At 35.7% G+C, this 26,331-nt stretch overlaps 4 pseudogenes across 2 annotated transcripts; all 4 read right to left on the reverse strand.

Annotated features, from left to right (window-relative positions):
* Positions 1-7,223: 7,223 nt before the first annotated feature.
* Positions 7,224-7,680, reverse strand: LOC147409454 (putative mannitol dehydrogenase pseudogene; annotated as a pseudogene).
* A 134-nt stretch (positions 7,681-7,814) lies between these two features.
* Positions 7,815-10,859, reverse strand: LOC147409455 (cinnamyl alcohol dehydrogenase 2-like; annotated as a pseudogene). Its single transcript, XR_015173942.1, has 3 exons — positions 10,673-10,859; positions 9,174-9,287; positions 7,815-8,339 (listed from the first exon to the last, which is right to left on the reverse strand). The product of XR_015173942.1 is annotated as a cinnamyl alcohol dehydrogenase 2-like (transcript).
* A 1,102-nt stretch (positions 10,860-11,961) lies between these two features.
* LOC147409456 (8-hydroxygeraniol dehydrogenase-like) lies at positions 11,962-15,827 on the reverse strand (annotated as a pseudogene).
* A 391-nt stretch (positions 15,828-16,218) lies between these two features.
* On the reverse strand, positions 16,219-25,901 carry LOC147409457 (8-hydroxygeraniol dehydrogenase-like; annotated as a pseudogene). Its single transcript, XR_015183057.1, has 5 exons — positions 25,804-25,901; positions 23,590-23,703; positions 21,134-21,640; positions 16,761-16,916; positions 16,219-16,598 (listed from the first exon to the last, which is right to left on the reverse strand). The product of XR_015183057.1 is annotated as an 8-hydroxygeraniol dehydrogenase-like (transcript).
* Positions 25,902-26,331: the final 430 nt, after the last annotated feature.

Here is a 26,331-nt window from a genome sequence, read left to right on the forward strand (position 1 = left end):
TTTGAAAAATGCTTTTTTTTTTCCATTAAAAATATTAAATTTTAGTAATTTTATTCGGCATGAGTCAAGCCCAAGCCTATTAGGGCCAGGTTAGGGCTTAGTCACCATAGGCCCAATATTACTATCGGGCTGGTCTAGATAGAACCCATCTCTTTAGGGCTGAGTTAGGATTCAACCAAACCCGGCCTAAACCACCCTTACTTTTAACCCATCAAAATAAGTTGAAGAATTATGGACCATTCATTTTTTTTTTTTTTTTTTTTAATCACTCTTCAGGAGAACCATCCTCACAAAATCAGCTCACTCAAAACTTCTAACCCATATAGGACAAAAAAATTTGGCAATGGCATGGGTGGGTGCCCAAGCTAGGTCCCTTTGACACTCGCCTTAGTTTAAGATGTCACCCAAACAAATCCCATACCAAAAAAGCACCTATATATATGGACTGCATCTCCATGTGGCACCCAAAAATACGGTCAATTGCCACATGAATGTAGAGCATAAAATTTTACGAACACCCAAAAAAGAAATTTTAAAAAAGACATATTTTCACCATGTAAAAATATGGGGTTACATAGATTGAAAGAGCACATATCTATATGGACTCCATCTCCATGTGGCACTCAAAAATGCGATCACGTGCCACATGAACGTAGAGCATAAAAATTTATGAACACCCAAAAAGGAAATTTTGTAAAAGACATTTTCACCAGAGGATTTAATTTTTATATTTGTGACTGTCCATTTTAAAAGTCGAGATTTGGCACAAAAAAGGTGGTTTTTTAATTCTATTTTTAATAAATCTAATCTAGACGATAAACCTATAGGGCTGAGGTGCCATTTGGACCTAAGCAGTCCACGTGGCCCAAATGAGAGGATCAGTCTAGGCTTGACATGGTCTTTCGGTCCATGCAACCTCTTCCCACAATGCTTGGCAACGATTGTATATGGCAACCAGCAACCAACTCTATAATGGTTTTTACTCTGGTATCCTTCTTTTTTGGCCACCAAGTAATTTTTTCTTTGGTTGCACCTTCCACTAACATCTTTGTTGCCGACTTCCTAACAACTTTTTCTTTGCTACCCTTTTTCTTAGGCTCCTAGATAGTCCGTTTTCTTAGTTACTCATTCCAAATTTGAACCCGAGATGTGGTGTTAGCACTTATAACCTAACAAGGGATTGAAGACATTTGATTGAAAACAAGGTTGAATAGATTAACATAATTTTATTAAGAAATTGATCAATTTCTAATGAATGTCTAGAGACTGCTAGTGTGGCATCCATCATCTATTTCTGATTATATTTTCTTTGTTGAGAACTGCTACTTCTTTTGGTCTTGTTTCAGTTTCACTAGTTGTCTGTCTAAGTCCATCAATAACATATTTGAAGGTTGGTCCTGTCTAGGTCTTTCTTGCTTGGTAGAGTAAGCAAGGTTGTTTCTAGCTTTCTTGATAACATGTAAGTTCTGGATCAATGTGGGAAATTTCCAAAATGAGGAAAGTCACAAAAACAATCATTAAGAACATCTCATCAAATAAGATTGTTGTTGCCATCTACATTGACTAATTGTCTTCTTTCCATCTTATATTAGAGAATGCCTTGTTTTCTACATTTAGCTTGCTTTCCCTCTTACAGCCCATGGGTCTAACTCATCCTTGAAAACTAGCTTCAAGGAGAGGGTCGCCCCCATGATCTAGGACTATTCTAACACGCCATCTCAACGCCTGGGCTGGAGAGGCTCGGCTCAGTTCTCCCCCTCCACGCAAGGGCTGGAGATACTAACCCAACCCATCCCTCACATGCACCTGCTCTGATTCCATGTTAAAGCCCATGGGCCTAACTCATCCTTGAAAACAGGCTTACAAGAAGAGGATTGTCCCCTCTTTATACATTGCACATCCCAATAGTATGTGGGACTATTCTAACATCCCAAGTACCATATTGATATCAAGGTTATCTGCCTTTACTGAATGTTGGCTTTGAGGTATCTGGGTTATGTGTCAAAAGTCCCTACAGGATTAGTAGTAATCAGATCATACTTGATAGATAGTGCTTGTGAAGGAAGTCCAAGCAGAATACATGTTTATAGGGTCTGGCTTTTACTTGTTATTGTCTTTGAATTAAAAAATCTAAACTCTCAAGCTCATTTTCTTATAATCGATGCAGTCTGATTACCCTTCGAAGATTTGTGAACGGATCTTTGTAACTATTCTGTGAAGGTTGTGCTTGTAATTTATATCCTTATTTAGCCTTCTTTGTAGTGTCTGCACAGAGAGGTTTTTAATTTCCATTTTATTCAAAATACACGCCTTTACTTTTCAACGCGCAAGTCTTTGCTTTGTCCATATTCCTTCTGGAGTTGTTTATTTGTCTTATTGACCATCTGTAAGTGATTCAACCTAACAGTCAACCACGACTCATACCTATACATATTGTTAAAATCAGCTCATTCTGAAACTTGTAACCCTAATTTACAAGTTGAAGAATAGTGGACTATCCAATTTTTGTAAATCACTTTTGATGAGATTAGAAGTTTTGGAATAGGCTAGTTTTTTGTGAAGATGATCTCCTCATTATAGAGATCATCCTCACAAAAAATCAGCCCATTATGAAACTTCTAACCCAAACATTGAAAAATGTTTGGCTCACTTATATATATATATATATATAGAGAGAGAGAGAGAGAGAGAGAGAGAGAGAGAGAGAGAGAGAAGCAAGATTGACTTGATCTAATCAAGAGAGCGAAGCAAGAACAACTTGTCTAATTGAGAGAAACAGAGAGGGAGAGGGACTTATTCTAATTGAAAGAGACGATATCAATCTTTAAAACCCTAATCATGAGAGGCAAGAATACAGAGGTAAGAGACTCCAAAATAGTCAAAGCAAAAGAGAATATATAAGGACATAGGGTTTGAGAGATGCAACCTAGGGTTTGAATAAGTCGTGATGAATGCACACGGTTGGGTACATGGCTGACGTGGCAAGGGCACATAACCATAGATGTTTTTCTTCAGATGCATAGGAAAAATGTGCGATTTTGTGCCCTTGCCACGTCAACCGCATATACAACCGTGTGCATTCATCATTATTCTTTGAATAAAACCACTAAAAAATAATATAACATTTCGACTCAGGTTGGATTTGTGAAACACACTCATATCTTACCTGAATCCGAGTCAACTTAAGAAAATTAAATCATGTTCAGTCTATTTTTTTTTATTCAGATATACTCCTATGACCCAACAAATTCGTTAAAATCAATTTTCAAATCACTTGGATAGCAAATAAAATCCAACCCTTTTTAAGCTCTACTTAGATCACCTACTAATCCTCCGGTTCGTGCAATCTTTTTTGTTAGATCCTTATTTTAATTTCCTATTTTATTTAGTTTTCTAATTCTATTTAGTATTATTTTAGAGAGTTTCTATTTTAAGTTTACCAGGAGTTTAGTATGAGTCTAATTAGGTTTTAGAATTAAATTAGGAATTGTTATTGTAGCCAAATTGGAAAGTTAATTAAGCCTTTATATTTAGGAGGGAAATTTTCACTATTAAAAATAAGCAATAATAATAAATTTATCTTGTTAGAAACTCTTCTTCTTCTTCTTTTTAATCTCTTATTCTCTTCTAGTATACCTTTTTCTTGACCTAAGAACCCTAACATCTAGTATCAGAGCATCTCTCCTGATCTTTACTATAACGATTAATGAGTTAGAAGTCAAGTTCTATCTCTCACCCAACAAGTTGACAAAATTTCTAAGATATTGACCAAATTCGAATTAATGAGTTGCCAGTTATGTTGGAGCAAATGTGGCAACACTTGCAGCAATTGGCATCGATACCACTTAGATCGCAATTGGAGACACAAGACCATCCAAATTAAGGCAGGACTATAATTCAAGGCTGCAACATTTATATTGAATTTTCCTTGTTTAATGGAGATGATCCAATGGGTTGGATTTTTCGTGTGAAGGAAAAAAAAATCACCAATATCATGAACGAACAGATTGTGACCCTAGCATCGGCTTATCTTATGGGAGATACGATTCCATGGTACCAATGGTTAGAACGCACTTTAGGTGAATTGAACAAGACACAATTTACTCGAGCATCATGTACATGATTTGGCTTACTAGATCAGAACGATCCTAGTGGAGCACTTTCCAAATTGTGTCAAACGAAAATAGTTAGTAAATATCAATTGCGGTATGAGTGGTTGGCTAATAGAATGAGAAGATTACCAAATATTTCCTCATTAATTATTTTATTTCAGATTTATGTAATGAACTATGAGTTAGAGTTCAACTGTAAAAACCTACTACTCTTATACAAGCTTTTGAACTAGTAAAATTTCAGGACGAAGCTATAGTTGTTACAATGGTAAAGTCGACTTCTCGAGTGAACTCAGACCATCCAGTCCTTCTACCTATTCCTACTAAACCAACAACTCTTGGGCCACAACATCATTACTTGGGCCAGCCCCTCATGGGCTTCCTCCTATTCAACGACTTTCCCCTACAGAATTAGCAGACCGACGAGCCAAGGGTCTTTTTTTCAATTGTGACAAATAATTCAAACCGGGGCACCAATGCAAAAAACCCAATAACTCATTTTAGACGTTGATATTCTTTCCATTGAGAATTGTGCAAACACACCTAAAGATAATGTTGTAACTATCAAAGTTTTTCCAACTTGAGGACAAATCATTTCGAAGGGGGAGGGGATGTTAGGATCGTTATTTTAGTTTTCTAGTTAGATTAGTTTTCTAATTTCATTTAGTATTATTTTAGAGAGTTGCTATTTTAAGTTTATTAGGAGTTTAGTATGAGTCAATTAGGTGTTATAGTTAAATTAGGAATTGATATTGTAGTCAAATTTGCCATTTAACTCTCTATATATTGGATGATGGTTTTCATTATTAAAAATAAGCAATAAAAATAAATTTATCACCCTTTTGTCAGAAACTGTTCTTCTTCTTCTATTTCCTCTTCTTAATCTCTCATTCTCTGTTTGTTCTTCTTCTTCTTCTTCTTCTTCTTGATCTAAGAACCCTAACATTCTCCCCCAACATGCATTGGATAATTTTATTGAATAGAATAAAAAAAATAAATATGACTGATTCATTGTTTTTTGGAGCAAAAATCAAATAGGATTAAAACTCAAGAATAGTCTAAAGTAAAGTAAAATATGACAGATTCATGATAAGATTGAGTCAAATAAAAAAATATACGTAAAGGTTGAAGATGGGCCATTTAAACGGGACTAGATCCTCTGTAGTGCAACATGCTTGTAAAAAACAAACTAAAAAACCCCGTTTGAAATTGGGACCGTCCATTTTAAAATAATTGGATCTGACGTAATTTTTTAATTTTTTTTAATTTAACTCTTTTTGAATCAAATTTTGACCACGATCACTGCAGGCTTCAGGTGTTATTTTTTCCCAACATGAGTCTCTGTCGCCTGCAGAGAGAGTGCTACAGAGGATCCGCACCCCATTTGAACTATTCACATTATTATTTTTAGTATATAAAAGAAAATCAGTGCAGGGGCTGATGGAGTGAATTTTTGCTCAGACTCCTCGGTGTCTGCCATGTCAAGCCATGTAGGGGTAGTTTTATAAATTAGATAACCCATTCCATACACGTGGGTTGATGTGATTGGCGCATCCCATATATCTGTAAGCATGTCACTAACTATGCGAGGCCTTCCCATCAAATTCGGTCCCCTCTCCGTAGTCTATGATAAGGACATCCCCCCGTGGAAGTGGAAACCATTATTAAATCTTCTTTGACACCTTGTGGGAAGTTTTGATTGGTAAATTTACTTGCAAATAGTCTAAGATCTTCATCAAACTTCCACCCAATAAATACAAATTAAAAAAAAAAAGGTTTGAGAATTAAAACCTATTTCAATACAGATTTTATAAATAAATAAATAAAAATACAGATTTTTATTAGGAATCAAAATTTTCAGGAAATGTAATCTCAATAAAGAATCCCTCAAAGTCATTCTCCCACTCAATTTGATATACCTTTATATTTATGCTTTAATTTGATACACCCCTATATTTTCAACTAATGACATACCCCCATTTGATCTTATATTGCCCCTACTCCCTCATCTCCCTCCAATTCCCTTGTCCCACCCCACCAAAAGAAAATCTTGACTGTATCCTGAATAAAGCTAAATGATACTTAGATAATGAATAGGTACAATTTTCAAATTTACCTTGGACAACTCAGATTGCTTCAATAACGAATTTTCATCATCCAACGAGTTAGGGTAGTGGTGTGGTACCTTTCAAACACCATTCGACGCTCAAATTAGATTGTAAGTTACAGAAAATAATAGTTATAAATTTCAATCAACTTCCAAAAGTCTTTTCTTTCATAGTTTCTTCTCTTATTTATAGGTTAATCTCCTTTCTTAACTATCCCTTGGTCAAATCATCATTTTCTTTATTCCAGGGAGATGAGGAATTTAGGGTGATTCTCTCTTAAATCCAAGAATTAGCGACAAAAATTTATCGACAAAATTTGAAGTTATGCATTTAGGAAAGGACGTAATTTATGCAGTCAATTACTTGTAGATTTTCAGGATCTTGTACTAATTCGCACTCAGAGAAGAGGAGAGCTCGTTATAAGCATATGCTCTTCTCAATCTAGGGAACAATAGGCACTTAACTCGGGTATGTTATGCTGGGTAGTGCTCTCATATTTTAACCACTACAAAGCAAGGCAGTGCTAAAATCTATCTTGTCCAACCACTAAATAATTCTCTGATATAGACACATGGAGGGTCCATGATTCAACTCATCTACTCTATACAAATAGCATTGTAATATAACTTGCTAATGGCATTATTAGCATAAATAACTTTTATGAAAAAGTAAATTTACTTGATAAAAAGTACCTATCCAACAACCACTATATATTTACCATTAAATAACCTAGGATATGGGTATATGTTATTGGTGGTTAATCCAAACTGTTGGGTTGTGAGGAACAATAGAAAAAAAAAAAAAAAAACCTAATTTAGTCACATCAAATTCATCCCCATCTTTACAAAATTATTTAGTGTATCCCTTGCACTTTATTATAATCCATAATAATTAATACTCTAATACATAATATCAATCAAGAAAAATACTCTGCTAAATAAAACTTAAATTTATTGACTTCCACCAATATTAAAACATAGGTTTTGGATTTCGAGTAATTTGATTAAGAAGTGAGTGTGTTTGCCACATCGATGACGAATCGATATTTAACATCGCCTTTGGCAAGTCGTTCCATAGCTGTGTTCACGTAGTCCATCGATATAACCTCTACATCCGCAGTTATATTGTGTTTCCCTGCAAAATCTAACATCTCCTGTGCTTCCTTCATACCCGCACCGGCACTCCCTGCTATTATCTTCCTCCCTATCAAATCATAATTAGCATTTTAATTATAAGTGAGGACACCACCAAGATATGAATGCATGGGGTATAGTGTTCATAAGTTTTCAACCATATAATTATTACAACTTACCCATAATCAAAGGGATGGTAGGTAGTTCTAGAGGCTTATCTGCAACACCAACCATAATCAACTTCCCATTAGTCTTCAATAGACCGATCAATGGTAGGAGAGGGTGAACGGCAGAGACCGTATCGATAATACCATCCAAAGTGCCCATTGCAGCCTATGAAATAAATATAAATAGGGTTAGAATTAGAACAAGCAAATGCAATCCACATTTCACACATCAGTTAAATAATGTAACACTCAACAAAATAAAGTTATAATTGAACTTCATTTGTTTTGCAACATCTATTTATTTACCTGCATTTCCTCCGGATCAGAGCTAACCAAAAAAATGTCTGCACCAAGTTGTTCAATGGCTTCCTTCTTTTTGCTAGCAGAAGTGCTGATCACTGTGACCTTCATACCAAAAGCCTTGGCAAACTTCACAGCAACATGACCAAGACCACCAAGACCCACAACACCCAAATGTTTGTCGGGATCGCTGAGTCCAAAAAATTTCATTGGGCTGTAGACTGTAGTCCCAGCGCACATTAGTGGTGCGCCTGCATCTAGGGTAAGTTATCAGGGAAAAGGCAAGCAAAGTGCTCATCCACGACAATCTTATCAGAATATCCACCATACGTTATTGTGCCATCGGGGTAAATTGCACTGTAGGTGAGTATTAATTTTGGGCAATAAGTTTCCGAGTCTTGAGAGCAATTGTCACATGAACCACAAGATCCAACCATGCCCGCAACGCCCGCTTTGTCTCCCACTTTGAATTTTTGGACATTGTGCCCTACCTCTGTAACTATGCCTACAATCTCATGCCTATACGAGTACGTAACCAAGCTTTAGGATTGATTTTCAGATCAGTATATATTAGTAGATTGCTGACAACTCATCTCTCGCTAATAATTTCTATGATCATCTAATTGAATTATCTAGCTAGGGGAAGCAAGTGCAATGCATATGGTGTCTAAGTAGTGGAATTATCCTATGACATGGAACTTATAAATCAACAAATAAGATAGGATGCACTAACGGCTCATGGGGTTAATTGGCATTCAAATTTTTGTGATCAAAAAGCATTTGAGACAAAAAAGACTTTAGACATCAGTTTAATTGTAATGATGTCTATTATTTGGATGTAAAAACACTCATAAATGGGGGGCTTTAGAAATCGATTTTTCAAATATCAAAGTCCAAAGTCCAAACATAAACAGATGTGTACAAATCTCACACATTTTGGGCTTTAGTTTCCCATGGACAATCCAATAAAAGTGTTTTGAAAAGAAATGTATTTCAAAATGAATTATGAATTTTAGTGTTAAATAAAGCTAAATGATATTTAGATAGCGTTGTAAAATAACTTGGTAACGGCCATTATTTGTTAAAATGATACTCTTATGAATAGAATAAAAAGATCTAATTATAAGCTATTTTCAAAAAATATGAAAAATATTTAAACAGTACTACTATAACAGCCATGCATTATTTACCATTGAACTTATTTGAAATCTATATGATTCCACATTAAATAAGCTAGAGACATGTATAATTTATGGGTGGTTAAGATGTCATATGTCCCATTCCAACTATGGTGATGATGATATTGGTGACAACAATGACAAATAATAAATGTAAAAGATGTAGTAGTAGTACCCAGGGACCATAGGATAAATTGAAATGCCCAAATCATTCTTAATAAAGTGAAGGTCTGAATGGCAGATCCCACAATAAAGTATCTTCATGGTGATATCATTGTCGCGGGTGGCCCTGTAAGTAGAATATGGAATAAGGTCAATTGCATTCACAATCGCTACAAGATAGATGATGATTAATGATCAATAATAATCCCACAAAAAAAAAGGGATTTAGAGTAAGGGAAAATGAATTCCCGATCACAAAGAGATGGGTATTGAAGAGTGTGATCGATAATAATTCGAAAAACCAAAAAAAAAGAAAAAAAAAAATACAGAAGGAAAAAAGGTAATGTTTGAAAAATGAAATATTAGCCATATAGGACTATGTGGACTAAGGAGAGCTCTACAGCTCAAGTGCGACATCTTTACATCATCTATCAGGTTATGGGTCATATACGAGTCAATCCATCTCAAACAAGTCAAGTCCTTTAAATTAAGTTCAAATAATAATTTTTGTAAATGAATATTCGTAGTAAAATGTTATGGGTTAATTTTTAATAAATGTATATTCATAGTAAAATAATTATTTTCTTTTTTAGTTTTATCATAATTCATAAAATATCATTTTACATTGATAATATTTAAATTATAAACATATGATTATTTTAGGGAAAATGCTGGAATGACACAAATCGAAACACAAAGGTGCAAAAATGATGTGGTGGCGTGCACGTAACCGTAGATGCTTTTTACTCATATCTAGCTGAAAAGCATCTACAAACACGACACCACATCATTTTGTCACCTTTGTGTCTCTGTTCATGTCAACCCAGCACGACTCTTATTTTAGAGAGTTGCTATTGGTACTTATTACACCCTAATTAAAAATACAGAAAATAAGTAAATGATTCACAATGGTATATTTAACTGCTTTACACATGCAGGTGGATGGTATGTGGGCCCGACCAAAGAAAAAAAAAAAAAAATTGATTGACAATAAGTAAAAGTTCTGGTAAACAAGTGTTAAATTGTTTGAACTTGTTTTATAATGTTTTGTAATGCTTAAATAATAAAGTGGTGCTGGGGTGACAGGATTTACTGCAATTCTTACATTCTGACGTTGAGATGCCTATAGTTATAGATGGTTTTTATTTGTATTGCGAGAAAACACATCTACGATTATGTGCACACCCCGCATCAGAATTGTGAGAATCGCAGTAAATCCTGTGTCACCTCAGCATTAGTGTTTAAGAAATTATAGAGAGATTTACCCGGCAGACTGTTGCATTTTTATTTAAAACTCCCTTGGACCGTATTTTATTATGTCCGTTACCCATCAAACCTTACTTTATCATGTTTGTCATGCTAGTCTGATTCATAAAGTAAGGTTTGTTTAGTAACAAATTTGACAAAGTAGGGAAGTTTTCTTAATAAAATTGCAACAGATAGGTCTGCCCCGTAAACGATCTCTATTTTATATGAAAACAACATCGAAAGGGATGGACGTAACAACGACACCTTCTGGAGAATTTGAAGGGAGAGAGGACACCAGATGCATCTCTCGCTGCCCATCCAAGCGCCTTTTGTGGGTGTTCTTCTTCTGGTGATTTCAACATGTTGAGAGAGAGAGAGAGAGAGAGAGAGAGATGGTGTGTGGTGGTGAAGTTTGTGTGAGGCTGTGTGGGTTGTTATCTTTATATATATAAATATAGTGGGAGGAGATCAGATCAGAGAATCTCAGACATATAATCTTCTATTAAAAGAGAGACTTTTCTAGTCTAAGAGACGGCTAAGATGGGAAACCAGTTCCTTGTTTCCTAGTCATACGTATTATCGGGAATCTTTAGGAGCACATCTCTCTTTACCTTGAGATTAATTTTCCTCCAAGTAACAATAGGGGCTGTCGACGCACCCAGTGACGAAATGAGTTGAAGAAAATGTCCAAACCCGCAAGTTAATAATCATTGTTTAAGGTTGCTTTAGATTTTAGACTTTAGGAGCTGTGATAATCTGACTTTCCCACTTGGCATGCTCAATCGACACCTCTGACTTGATGTTTTCGAGAACGGTTATCTCTGTATTCCTCGGGATACATTTTTATAAGTAAGTGCAGTTGTGTATCCCAAGGCAACAGATCTATGATTCCAAACATATCAGGTCAGGGGTGTGGATTGAGTATGCCACGTGGGTAAATCAGATTATCACGATTCTTTAGACAAAGGCTTCCACAAAACCCATGTATTTTCAAATTGGCCACATGCTTGCTTGACCTTTGTCTACCTTGAAATACTAAAAGAAAATAACCTAAATGCCTCCTATCGGAATCTCTAACTACGCCCTTCCAATTTTTTCTCCTCCCCAAGCCCCTAATCTAGAGTACGGTCATTTACACTGATTTTCAACCTTAGAATTCTCTCCATTAGCAAGATAGGGTTTTTGGGAAGTAATGAAGTAGATTTTTCACCTTTATTTTTCTTGGTTCGGGCTCTTATAGTTAGGGTTTAAAATAGGTCGGATGTAGCTCAAATACAAGTATATCCATAATCAGATTCATTTTTTTCCCCACTTTGGATCCATATCTAAATCTAACTTGGATCTTACAATTGAAAATCATATCCGAATTTATTATATTTTTTAAAATTAGATTCAGTTTGACCTGGGCCGATCTGTCCAGTATCAGAGCATCCTTCCTAATCTTCACTATGATAATTAAGGAATTAAAAGTTCGAGTTCTATCTCTCAACCAACGAGTTGAAATTTTTTTTTTTTTTGAGAGATTGACCAAACTCGAATTAATGAGTTGCTGGTTATGTTGGAGAGAATGTGGCAACACTTGTAGCAATTGGCACCGATACCACCTAGGTCCCAATTGGAAATACAAGAACTTCGAAATCAAGGTAGGGATATAATTTAAGGCTGCAACATTCTTATTGATTTTTCGTTGTTTAATGGAGATGATCCAACGAGTTGGATTTTTCGTGTGGAGCAATATATAAAAAAATCACCAATATCCCGAATGAATAGTTGGTGGCCTTGGCATCAGCTCATCTTATGGGAGATGCGATTTCATGGTACCAATGATAAGATCGCACTTTAGGCGAATGGAATTGGACAAAATTTCCTTGAGCATCGTGTACAAGATTTGGCCCACTAGATCAGAACAATCCAAATGGAGCAGTTTCCAAATTGTTTCAAACGAAAACAATTAACAAATATAAATTATAGTTTGAGTGGTTGACTAGTAGAATGAGAAGATTACCAAAAGATTTCCTGATTAGTTGTTTTATTTCAGGTTTGTATGATGAACTACGAGTAAGAGTTCAAATGTAAAAACCTACTACCCTTACACAAGCTTTTGAACTAGTAAAATTTCAGGATGAAACTGTAGTTGTTACAACGGTAAAGTCAACTTTTCGAGTGAACTCAGACCATCCAGTCCTTCTACTTGGTTCTACTGGACCAACAACTCTTGAACCCAGAACATCGTTACTTGGGCCAGCCCCTCATGGGCTTCCTCCTATTTAATGACTTTCCCCTACAGAGCAAGCAGACTGACAAGCCAATGGTCTTCTTTTTTTTTTTCAACTGTGACGAATAATTCATTTTTAAAGACAATGTTGTAATTATCAAAGTTTTTCTAACTTGAAGACAAGTCATTTTGAAGGGGGAGGAGGGGATGTTAGGATCCTTATTTTAAGTTTATTAGGAGTTTAGTATGAGTCAAATGAGATTTTAGAGTTAAATTAGGAATTGCTATTGTAGCTAAATTGGCCATTAACTCTCTATATATAGGATGACAACTTTCATTATTAAAAATAAGCAATAATAATAAATTTATCTCCCCCTTATCATAAATTATTATTCTTCTTCTTCTTCTTAATTTCTCATTCTCTGCTAGTTCTTCTTTTTCTTGATCAAAGAACCCTAACATTCCCTTCACATGCATCGAGTAATTTTTTGGGTAGATGTGTAAGGATGGTCCCCAAGGGGGGATTCAAACTCAAAACCTCTTGGGGGTTTTTCTTTCCCACTCCAAACTTATTATCTGGGTACACTTTTTTTACTTATTTTCAAGTATAATGTGTCTCCTTCAATCCTCAAATATCAATAGCAATATAGAATTTTTCTTTTTTAAGGGATGGAAAAGGAAATTTATTTAATCAAGGAGTTTTTATATATATAGTTCATCCATGCCCTCATCACGAACATACTCTTTGGAGTAAATTGAGTAAAAACTGGGAAAAAAATTATAAAGTTTGAGGGGTATTATTGAAAATATTTGAGGTTAAAGGGGTAAAAGAGGAAAAAAACAATAAAGTGGATTAAAACAATAAAAGATGATAAAATTAGAGGGTATTATTCAAAAAAGGCTTAGAACAAGAAATGAATATTAATTAATAGCATTAGAACAAGCAAATGCGATTCACATATCAGTTCAACAATGTAACATTTAACAACAGAAGGCTAGATTGATTTTCATTTGTTTTGTAAAATCTTTAAAATAAAAAAAATAAAAAAAAAAAAAAAAACCAACATTTTATTTACCTTCATTTCATCTGGATCACAACTAACCAAAAAAAGAGTCAGCTCCAAGTTGTTTGATTTCTTCCTTTTTCTTGCTAGCAGAAGTACTGATCACCGTACCCTTCACTCCGAAAGCCTTGGCAAACTTCACAACAACATGACCAAGACCACCAAGACCCACAACACCCAAATGTTTTTCAGGATCTTTGCGTTCAAAGAATTTCATTGGGTTCTAGACTGTAGTCCCCGAGAACAATAGTGGTGCGCCTTCATCTAGGGGTAGGTTATCAGTGAAAATGCAAGCAAAGTGTTCATCCACAACAATCTTATCGGAGTATCCACCATATGTTATTGTGCCATCATGGTAATTGGCATTGTAGGTGAGTACAAATTTTGGGCAATAAGTTTCCAAGTCTTGGGAGCAATTGTCCCATGAACCACAAGATCCAACCAAGCCTGCGGCACCCACTTTGTTTCCAGCTTTGAATTTTTTTTTTTCACATTGTGCCCTACCTCAGTCACTATACTACAATCACATGCTTATACAAGTACATAACCAGATTTTAGTGTTGATTTTCATATCAGTATGAGCAGCACACTCTCTATGCTAACAATCATCAATTAGAAGTGCAGCAAGGCTTGTTGCAGCAAAGAAGTGGAATTGCCCTATAACTTGAAACATATAAATTGGCAGAAAAGTTAAGATGCACTGACGGTTCAACCTTCGAATTTGCATGACTAATCAAACGGACAAGCGTTTGTAATCATAAGTTTTCTCCTGTGATTATACATGTCAATTGAGTTTTTTAGTTTTTCTCTTCACTTATTATATAGAAGATTGTGGGTTGCACATTGCAAATTTTGGGTTGCATCCAACTTTTAAAAAAAATCTCTTTTCTCCCATTTCTTTTAAATTTCCATTTCATTCCTACAAGTTATTGTTCACGAGAGGATTTTTATGATCTTCTTCAACCCAATTCATCATCCTCTGCTTGATTTTATTCTCTTGGTATTGTTGTCAATTACAGTTGTAGAGATCGCCTAATTGGCACCATAGCCACAAGTGTGGAGTGCAATAGATAGGAAAAGGAAATGAAGATGATAATGACGACAACTACAAATAATAATGCAAAAGATGTAGTACCCAGGGACCATAGGATAGACAGAAATGCCCCGTTCATTCTTAATGAAGTGAAGGTCTGAATGGCAGATCCCACAATAAAGTATCTTCATGGTAAATATCATTTTCAAGGGTGGCCCTGCAAACAGATTGAGAAATAAGGTCAATTGCATTCCCGATTGCTGAAAAAGAGATGATTAAAATTAGAGAGCTTATATTGCCACACCAACTTTTAATAATGGCACTGTAATTTACGAATGAATTGGGGTGGCATTAGCAAAAGTTGGCATGGCAATAGAATCTCTCTAATATTATTTGTCCTGAAAAAGATTAGTAAAATGCATGCCCATCACTAAAAGATGGATATTTAGGAATTTTTAATAATAATTCAACTGAAATGAAGATGTTAAAAATGAAGTATGAGCCATAGAGGGCTATATATGGATATTCCCGTCATCTATTAGTCTATGGGTCATATTGTATATGTACAAGTCATTTCTTCCAAGACGAGTCAAGTCCTTTAAATTACGTTAATTTAACTTATAAATTTTATAATATATCTGGTTTTAGTTCATAAATATATAATATAAACTAGGCTCAATCATAATCCACAAAATATCACTTTATAGTTTATGGGAAATGTTCAGCACCCAACCATTTGCCCAATATGTTTTGTCCTACATAGGTTAGAAGTTTTGGAATGAGCTGATTTTTGGTGAGGATGATCTCTACGGTTAGAAGATCATCCTCACCAAAAATCAGCCTATTCCAAAACTTCTAACCCACGTAGGACAAAACATGTTGGGCAAATTGTTGGGTAAATGGTTGGATGCCGAACGGGACCCATAGTATATATTAATAACAAACATTTGACTTATAAAAATATAATTATTTATATGAACACCTCAGCACGGATGGAACCTTTTGTGGGTGTTCTTCTTCTGGTGATTTCTTCTTTTGTGGGTAATTCGCAAGGAGTTGTACTAATAAACCCCAGGTAAGAGGGGGAGCGGATCCCCTATAGCCCATTTATCCTGTAGCTCTTGTTCTACAGTCCATAGAACGTCACATTGATGGAAACTAATAACACAATCATCTTGGATTCTTGGTTTAGAATATATATATATTTAAAATTATTTTGGATTTAATCAAGTGTTTGAAAATGGATAGTCAATGAGATCCTAAATTTAAATGATTGGATACAATTGTCGTGATAATGTGGCACACCCTCAAACGTTGATAAGAGCTACAAAAGAATCACGCTTGCTCCCACGTAAGAGACATTTCACGCATGCTTATCAGCTGAAAGAAGAGACATCTTCTCATTTAAAGACGCACTCATAGAAATGTAGCAACATTCTGATCATGTGAAGAACTGAAATGTGGTTTCTTCTTGATAAATTGAATAATCCAATAATGGGATACAATACCCTAAAGAGGGTTTATATAGAAAACATAAGAAATCTTAACCGATTGGATAAACAAAATTGGATAGAACCTAGATCTCATCCTAAAAGAGTTGGTGTATCGCTACACCTTATTACATTGCATCATACCAAATATTCTAACACATTCAAGCAGTAATATCCTGCAAATTGGCTTAAGAAGTGAGTGTGTTTGCCACATCGATGACAAAACGATATTTAACATCACCTATGGCAAGTCGTTCAAAAGCTTTATTCACGTAGTCCATCGATATAACCTCTATATCTGCTGTTATATTGTGTTTCGCAGCAAAATCTATCATCTCTTGTGTTTCTTTCATTCCCCCCATTGCACTCCCTGCAATAATCCGCCTACCTATCAAATCAAAATCAACATTTTGATTGTTAGCAAGAACACCATGAAGCATGAAACCAAGATACTAAATATATATCGATAGTATATTCATAACAGTTGACAACACAATTTTTCCATTCCAACTTAACAATGATGATGATGACAATGACTACGACAACTTACCCATAACCAAAGGGAAAAGTGGTAGCTCTAGCGGCTTCTCAGGAATACCCAACATAACCAACTTCCCTTGAGTCTTCAATAGTCCGAGCAACGGAAGTAGAGGGTGAGAACAGCAGAGACTGTGTCGATAATACCATTCAGGGTCCCCATCGCAGCCTAAGAAATTAATAACATGCAACAAATGCACTATAAGGTTCAACAATGCAACAACACTTATTAACACAATCAAATGATCGAGAAACCATGTATATTATGTTGAGGAAAAATCTAGAGTACTCGACTCTAAATACTCAAATGTTGGATATAAACAAGTAAACGATTTACTTGTACTATACCCTCAATAAAAATATCACTCACAAGTTAAAAAAGAAAATAACACTCTATTAAGAAGAATACACTTTTACAAACACTCACACTTTTTACAACCTCTCAAGACCTCTTACTCACAACTTATTTCTCATAACTTGTTTCTTACTACTTGATTACAAAATGAGAGGACTCACCCCTATTTATACTAGTGGCACCTCCTTAACTAATGGTTAGGATTGTGCCAACACATTCTTAATCTAGTGGTTATAATTTTGTCATCTAGAACTTTCTAAAAATATCTATTAGTTTAGAGTTTTCTACCAAAATATCTATAATTCTGGAATCTTCTATTTTCCTCTTATCTAAAGACATCTAGAGTTTTCTCTAGGAAGATTCTAGAAATTGGGCTATAAATAACTATTGAGCTTGGACAATAAATGTGGGCTTTTCCCAATTTGGACTGGTGTTGAATTGTAACACTCCCCCTCAACACCAGCTCTTACTCTTTGCACCATGTTGAGTTGACGACGAAATTTTTTGAACTTTGCCAGTACTCGATCCTTTTGTGAGTTTTCCACCTGACTATATGTTTCATCATGTTGTTGAGAAAATCCTCGAGTCACCAATCTAGTCTTGTACCTCTCTATCGATCCATCTGGACAACGTTTTATGGGTTTCACATCTTTTGTCTTTGACACCAGATCCCAGGTCTGATTTTGCTTTAATGCTGTGATTTCTTCAAATATCTCAGGTTCTTTAGCAGTTGCTTCTTCAACTATGGTTGCATTGGCATATTTGGGATTTGGTTTACGAATTCTGTTTGACCTTCTTAGTTGTGACTGTGGAGTTGATAATTCCGTTTCTTCATGATGATCTTCTTGTTGATATACACCAGTTTCCCAAGGATTCTGGGCCAACTCTTGATCACCATCACTGTCATGCAGATCTCCAGCCTCATCTGAACTTGGTTGAATGTTGACAGTGTGCTCCTCCATCTTTTGTTGTAGTTTGTCTTCGAATTCTATTGAGTTTGGCAACACCTCTTTTCCTGAGGACCACCAAGAAGATGCTTCGTCGAATACCACATCTCGCGATGTATAACACCTTCCAGTTGTAGGATCACAGCATCTCTACCCCTTTCTCTGATTATCTTATCCAACAAAGATACACCTGACTGCTTTCTTATCGAACTTGCTACGTAAATGATCAGGAACAAATACATAGCATACACATCCGAATACTCGAAAGTAGCTAACTGTAGGCTTTATGTCCCACAGTTTTTCAAAGGGTGAAACAAACTCTAACCTTGGTTGAGGAAGTCTGTTGATCACATGGGCTGCTGTTCTCATAGCTTCGGCCCAAAATTTTCCCGGTACATTCTTTGCATGTAGCATACTCCGACAAGTTTCTGTAAGATGTCGATTCTTTCTTTCTGCTACACCATTCTGTTGTGGTGTATTGGCACATGTATACTGACGACGTATTTTGCATTCTCGTAGGTATAGAGAGAACTCGTCCGAGCTATATTCTCCTCCGTTGTCTGTGCGCAAGCAACAGATCTTCTTTCCTACTTCTCCTTCAACTATCTCTTTGAACTCTTTAAACTTTGAAAATGTTTCAGATTTTTCTTTCATAAAGAAAACCCACACATACTTAGAGAAGTCATCAATGAAGGTTACCATGTACCGCATTCCGCCAATTGATGGTTGCTTGACTGGCCCGAACACATCAGAGTGAACTAACTCTAATGGTTCCTTTGCTTTAAACTTCGATTTCTCGTATGGCAATTGATGTGCTTTACCATACTGACATCCCGCACAGACCGTGTCTATTCTCACGTCAAGCTGAGGAAGTCCCTTAAGCATCGACTTCTTTACCATTACACTTAGCTTGGAATAGCTAACATGACTCAACCGCATGTGCCACAAATCTGCTGTCTCGTTCTTTCTTGTCTTGTCTACATATGCAGACTCTGCTGACATTACGTAAACTAACTCCAATCGTCGTCCCTCCATCGTTGGCTTTTCTGAGATTTTGATGTCACGATATACCTTCACATCTTGGGGACCGAACAAGACATAGTAGCCTGATGATGTTAATTGAGCTACGGATAACAAATTTTTCTTCATTCCTGAAACATGGTAGACATCTTGAAGTGGCACCTGGTTAGAATTATAACGAGGTGTGAGTATCGTCTTACCGATGTGAGCTATCGGTAACCTTGAGTTGTCAGCCGTCACCACCACACGACTTCCCTTGTACTCAGACAAGTTTTGCAACTTCTGTCTACCACCTGTCATGTGATTTGAGCACCCCGAGTCTACAATCCAGTCATTCTCGTAGTCAATCCGTTCAGATGTAGCTGTAAGAGCTACTTCTTCTTCTTCCTTTACAAACGATGCTTCAGCATCCCATTCATCTTTAATTTTCTCTTTAGAACTGGAAGTAGCAGCATTACTTTCAGCATGCTTTTTCTTAGACCAGCAGTCTTTCGCCATGTGGCCCTTCTTCCCGCAGTTGTAGCAATCGCCTTCGAACCTTCTACTATTACCGTGATTCTTTGAAGCTCCCCCTGGACGAGAGCCTCCCTCTCTTTGATGACCTCTTATCTTGTCACCATTCGTTTTAGATCCACCTCTGACGTACTGCTTGAAGCTACCTTTACTTTTGCTTGTGTAAAGTGCTTCTTCCTTATCCTTCAACGAGACTCCTCCCATTTGCTTAGCCAAAGCTTCTTGACCAACAAGCAAATTTTTGAACTCAACAAGTGATGGTTGTGTCGGCCATCCTTGTACTGCAGCAACAAAGCCTCGGTATTCAGGTCGCAAACCATGGATAATTATTCTTTTTATCCTGGTTTCTCCAATAGCAGCGTTCGGATCTAACTCTGAAATTTCACGGCATATTGACTTCACCTTATGAAAGTATTGGGCGATCGTCATATCACGTTGCGCCATTGATAGCAGCTCGTTCTCGAGAAGTTGTAACTTTATATCGTTCTTCTTTGAAAAGAGTGTAGCGAAGGTATCCCATGCTTCTTTCGGTGTTTTGACATCTCGAATGTGCTCTAACATTTCTTCTTCAATTGTAGTTTTTAAAGCAAACATCGCCTTGCCTGCTTTAATCTTCCATTTTCTCAAGATGCCATTGGCATCTTCTGTTGTCGGTTGTGTAACTTCACTACCACCGACAATCTCCCAAAAGTCTTGACCTTGTAGGTAAGACTCCATGCATGTTGCTCACGTGTTGTAGTTTTAGTTGTTGAGCTTCTTGATTCCTCCAACTACTTGAAGGTCACCCATCGTGCTGACAGAGCTTCGACTGAACGGAACAAACTTGACTAACGATCTTGTTGAGTAGTAAACTCCTCACGACTCAAGATAACTCCACCAAAATCGATCCTTGCCAACCTGGCTCTGATACCAATTGTTGAGAAAAAATCTAGAGTACTCGACTCTAAATACTCAAATGTTGGATATAAACAAGTAAACGATTTACTTGTACTATACCCTCAATAAAAATATCACTCACAAGTTAAAGAAGAAAATAACACTCTATTAAGAAGAATACACTTTTACAAACACTCACACTTTTTACAACCTCTCAAGACCTCTTACTCACAACTTATTTCTCACAACTTGTTTCTTACTACTTGATTACAAAATGAGAGGACTCACCCCTATTTATACTAGTGGCACCTCCTTAACTAATGGTTAGGATTGTGCCAACACATTCTTAATCTAATGGTTATAATTTTGTCATCTAGAACTTTCTAAAAATATCTATTAGTCTAGAGTTTTCTACCAAAATATCTATAATTCTGGAATCTTCTATTTTCCTCTTATCTAAAGACATCTAGAGTTTTCTCTAGGAAGATTCTAGAAATTGGGCTATAAATAACTATTGAGCTTGGACAATAAATGTGGGCTTTTCCCAATTTGGGCTGGTGTTGAATTGTAACATATTATTCTATCAAGTTCGACCACATTGGGTCTGGAATCAAGTAGGTTTACCATTGTATCGATTCTAATTTGACCATATTTTTTCAACATATATTTATTTACCTGCATCTCCTCTGGATCACGGCTGACTAAGAAAGAGTCTGCACCCAGTTGTTCGATTGCTTCCTTCTTCTTGCTAGCAGAAGTGCTGATTACTGTGACCTTCATCCCAAAAGGCTTGGCAAACTTCACAGCCACATGACCAAGTCCACCAAGCCCCACTACACCCAAATGTTTACCAGGATCACTGAATCCATAGAATTTCATTGGGCTGTAGACTGTAATACCAGCGCACAACAGCAGTGCACCCGCATCTAGTGGCATGTTGTCCGGAAAATGGACAACAAAGTGTTCATCCACAACAATCTTATCGGAATATCCACCATATGTTCTCGTGCCATCAACGTAGTCAGCATTGTAGGTGAGTATAAATTTGGGGCAGTAATTCTCTAAGTCCTGAGCGCAACTATCACATGAATGACAAGATCCAACCATGCACCTGCTTTATCCCCCACTTTTAATTTGGTTATGTTGCGTCCCACCTCTGTCACTAGGCCTACAATCTCATGTCTACACAACTGGTTAATATTGTTGATTTTGGTATTATGAGTTACTAGGTGGATAGGAAGCACGTCTTTTAAAAGGTCAAGTGAATCCAGCAAAGTTGTTCGCTAATCTCTTCGCTTAACTTTTATTATGAGTCCATTGATCATATATTAGATGAAAATGGTTTGAAGAGAAATGTGTTTCAAAATGAATATTGAGTTCTAATGTTAGATGAATAAATAATGTTTAAGTGATGTTGTACTGTAACATGGTAATTGGTAACAGTCGTTACATGCAGCATTAAATATAGTTTATAAACACAGTTAAAGGAACTAATAAGTCGTGATCCAGAATGGTGTCCTGTTCCGATAGCAACCTAGAGTTTCTATGGGGCACTTTTTGATTGGAGATTAATCACATGTGGCTGTGATCATGTAGAAAACGGCTTAATTAGGAGCCTGGGGTCTTTTAAATGGAAGCAGATCCCCTGTGACACAAGTTCCTGTACCACACTTTCAATAGATAAGAGAGAGTCATACTAGAAAAAAATTGACACCCCAGCCGTGTGTTTACAAATAACGGCTACTAAACTCCTAATATTTTAGGTTTGCAATTTAATTGCATCACTGACGTGGCGTTCTTTCAACCGTTGAAAGTGTGCTACAAGAACCTCTTGCTATAGAGGATTTGCTTCCCTTTTCCTTTAAACTCCAACGGTCCTAGCAAAAGATGCCACATAGATTCTGCTCCTACTAGGAAACTGACACGGTTATGGATCCTGATACATTCCAAAAGAATAATGTTGAAGTGACCTCAAGCTTGTACCTCAAATTGCACTTTACTGCAAGAATCACTTATGTTTTTCATCGAGATATGAGTGAAAAAGCAATCTATGATTCCTACACACTTCCACGTCAAGAAAGTGCGATATGAGGTGCAATCATTACTCCAGCATGATTCTTTCCAAAAAGTAAAAAAGAAACATAATCAATACTAGTACCATTACAGGATGTGTTATTCGTTAAAATCATGATTCCATGGTAAATGACCAAGGAAAGATTATGGATTCATAAAATGGGTCAGATTGTATCTAAAATCTAAGTGATCCGAAATTCGAATTTATGGGGGTTTGGGCCATTGGAGTAGATCCAAATCAAAAAATGGGTCGAAGATGGTTTGATGTCACTTGATCTGAATCAAATATGGATCCATCCCTATATCCATCTAGATCCAAATGATATATTTATTTAAAAATTATGTTTTTGGGTTTTTCAAAATATTATTTTCTATTATTTTAATGCACTGTGAATTCTAATAAAATAAAAGGATTATATCGATAAAATAGAATAGCATTGGAAGAAAAGTATAGCACAAAAAAAAGGTTGGAAGGGACTGGAATTATTTTACCTAGCCCAAATCAAGAAATACAAGTTGGGCCGAGTTGTTGTGGAGCCTAAGAATATCGGTCAATAAGGAGGTATTGTTAATCAAGCCACACGTTCTCACCCCCGAAAGAAATTTTATCCAGGAGTATTTTCATTGTTTCACTAATATTATATATAACCCTAATTTGATTTCCTGGGATATTTATATTTCTTGTTCTTAATAATCTTAGTAAGAGGGTGTAATCTGTAATTGTGAGTTTTCTCTCCATGGTGAAATCAGTGCGATCCATAAATGTACCTCAAACTTGAGAGAGTCATGTAAAAATTTATGTTTCTGTGTGTGATTTGTATTTCATTTCGATTCATTTCTTGGTTCGATTGCCCTTGTTTTCTCAACATGATTTGGATCCAATTTATCTATGCGAAAACGAAATAATTTGGATAAGTTTTATCTAGTAGGATTCAAGTGGATTAGAATATGGTTTCTGATCTAAATAAAAAATCCAAATCTGAATATGGATATTCTCAAATCCTGCCCAAGTCTGACCCATTTAAACCCTTATGATGAAAATAAAAAGATGAGAGTACTCAGGAACCATCGGATAGACAGAAATGCCCCAGTTATTCTTAATGGAGTGAAGGTCTGTATGGCAGATTCCACAGAAGAGTATCTTTATGGTAATGTCATTGTCCCCATTAGCCCTGCAAACAAATTAAATCGATCAATTACATTGCCCATGGCTAAATCATAGATATTAAGGAATGATTAAATAATTTATCCAGAAAAGATTAAAATATGAACAATCGGCTATATAGGACTATTGGGTCATGGAGATGTGCTTTCCAAGATCATCCTCAATTGAGAACTCCTTGGTAGGGGTGTCAATGGGTCTAAGATACTTAAAACTGTAACCATTATAATTCCAGTTCTTGTTGGCTCCAATTCTGACTTTAAAATAAGTGTAATCAGAACCCCCATCAGTTCCGGTTCTCAAGAATAGTCAAGGGAAAAAAAAATTCAAAATCATTATAAAGCGTTTTCCCTTATAATAAAAAAAATAATAATATGCTATGTACTAAGTATCAACTTAATTATAACTTATTCCATTAAAGATGTAAGTTAGTCATTTTTTTTCAAAAATTAAAAAGCATCTTCTTTACAAGTAATAAATTTTTAGAAGAGATGAACCATTTTCAGTTTCAATGCATAATTTATATAAACTAGGAGGTGGTATGTGCAAACACACATATATTAAGAGGATTTATTTTTAATTTAAAATATTGATTAAAGGGTTTTTGATGATCACATAGTGATGAAAGAGGATAATTTTGAAAAGTAAGCAAATAATTTTATGGTTGTAGGTTGCAATTTTCATGTTTTTTTTTCTTCTAAAATGACTTTAATTATATTAAATTTAAAGAAAATGCCGAAGTAACATTAAAATGTACATATATTCTCACATCGTTGATGTGGATGTATGTACAAAACCATAGATGCTTTCATCAAGAAACGAGTGAAAAGTATCTATGGTTATGTTTGCACCTCCACAACAACAATGTGAGAATCAATGTACATTTTAATGTTACTCACTCTAAATTTAAATATCGTTGCTCAATTTTGGTGTCAAACCACTTCTTCTCCACCTTCCTTCATTCAAATACTAAAGATATTAAAGAACTTTATATAAAATAGAAATTGGAGTCCTTGTATTGATTTAACCTATTTTCTTTATAGTGAAATCGAACTTCAATGCTACCTTCGTGGAATACCCTTTTGGTGAACCACATAAAATATCGTGTTGGGGTATTGTGTTCTTAATCTTTTATTTCTATGGTTGTTTATATTCTTTGTATTTTCTAAAATTAATTAGGTTATCCTTCATTACTATTATCAAACAAGGTCTTGGAAGGTGTAGTATATAAGATATTTAGTTAAGTACCTAATAGATATTTGATCAAATTACTGAGTGAATTTCACAAGGGTGTTCACATACATAACAATTTTTATTAAAATATTCTCAAATCCAACAGAAATCATCAATCAAACTAACTTCTTGCAATATTTCATGAACTAACAGATGATGGACCAATAATTTGATCAGAATTTGATTTAAAAAATTTTAAAAAACATAAATATTTTTCTTAATTTTTTATTTTCATAATATAATATGAGAGCTTCAATTGCCACACTACTTTTACTAAGAAGGCATAGATTCTCTCTATAATATTAAATTTCAATTTAAATTATTTGTTACCTAATAAAATAATTATAGTCTTATTTTAAAAATATAAATCCTATACCGAATCAACTTAATATTATTAAAGGAAATGTCAGGGGCGGAGCTAGTAAGGAGCTGATGGGTCAATTGCCCCACAGAACTTTGAGACACCCCTATATTTTCAACTAATTACATATCCCATTTGTCCTCACTCCCTCACCTCTCTCCCCATTTGCCCCCACACCCTCATCTCCCTCCAATTTTTGCCCCCACACCCTCACCACCCTTCATTCAAGTTCTTCAACTATACAACTAATCATAGTTTGCCCCCACTACAAGAAAATCCTTGCTCCGCCCTTGGAAAGGTCCCTGTCAATTATTATTTTTTATTTTAAAGACACCTATCAGTCCTCCCAATTCTCGGAAGAAATTATGATTTTTATGTAAGCGAACTATGTTGGCCCAATCAAAAGTAGATACGCTTCCGAGAATCATTTCTTACGTGAAAGAGTTCACATGATGAGAGCACAACTCCATTAGTGACGGATATGGTACACGACAGAGACAAACTATATAAGTATACCTTCTAGAGAATTTAAATGGGGAGAGGACACCAGACGCATCTTTCGCTGCCCATCCAAACACCTTTTGTGGGTGTTCCTCTTCTGGAGATTTCGTCATTTTAGCTTCACACGAGAGTGTGAGAGAGAGATGGGAGTAGTGGTAAAGTTGTGTGAATGTATGTGGTGGTATATATATTATATTTTAAGATCCACACAGCGTCAAGAGTACCGCTTTGTTGGGAGGAGGAGACAGAAGATTCCTAGAGATTTTCGAAAAGGAGTCAGGATTCAGAACGGTGTCCCGTTCCTATAGAATAAGAACATTGTCTATGTGGCGTGTTTTGGTAGGAGTTTAAGACACATACGACTCCTGACCAAGTCATTTTTATATGACACAGTCCACAACTCCAATAACAACGTACTAAGTAGACACTGTATTTGCTTATAGGATATTGGATCGCAATTCTTTTTGTTATGACCAGGCTCTTCGGGATCCAATACTTAGGGATCTAACACCAATTCTGAAATTGATTTTTTATTTTTATTTA

This window comes from Akebia trifoliata, chromosome 2 (genome assembly GCF_017979445.1).
Source record: "Akebia trifoliata isolate Shusen 1 chromosome 2, ASM1797944v1, whole genome shotgun sequence".
NCBI classification, from domain to species: Eukaryota; Viridiplantae; Streptophyta; class Magnoliopsida; order Ranunculales; family Lardizabalaceae; genus Akebia; species Akebia trifoliata.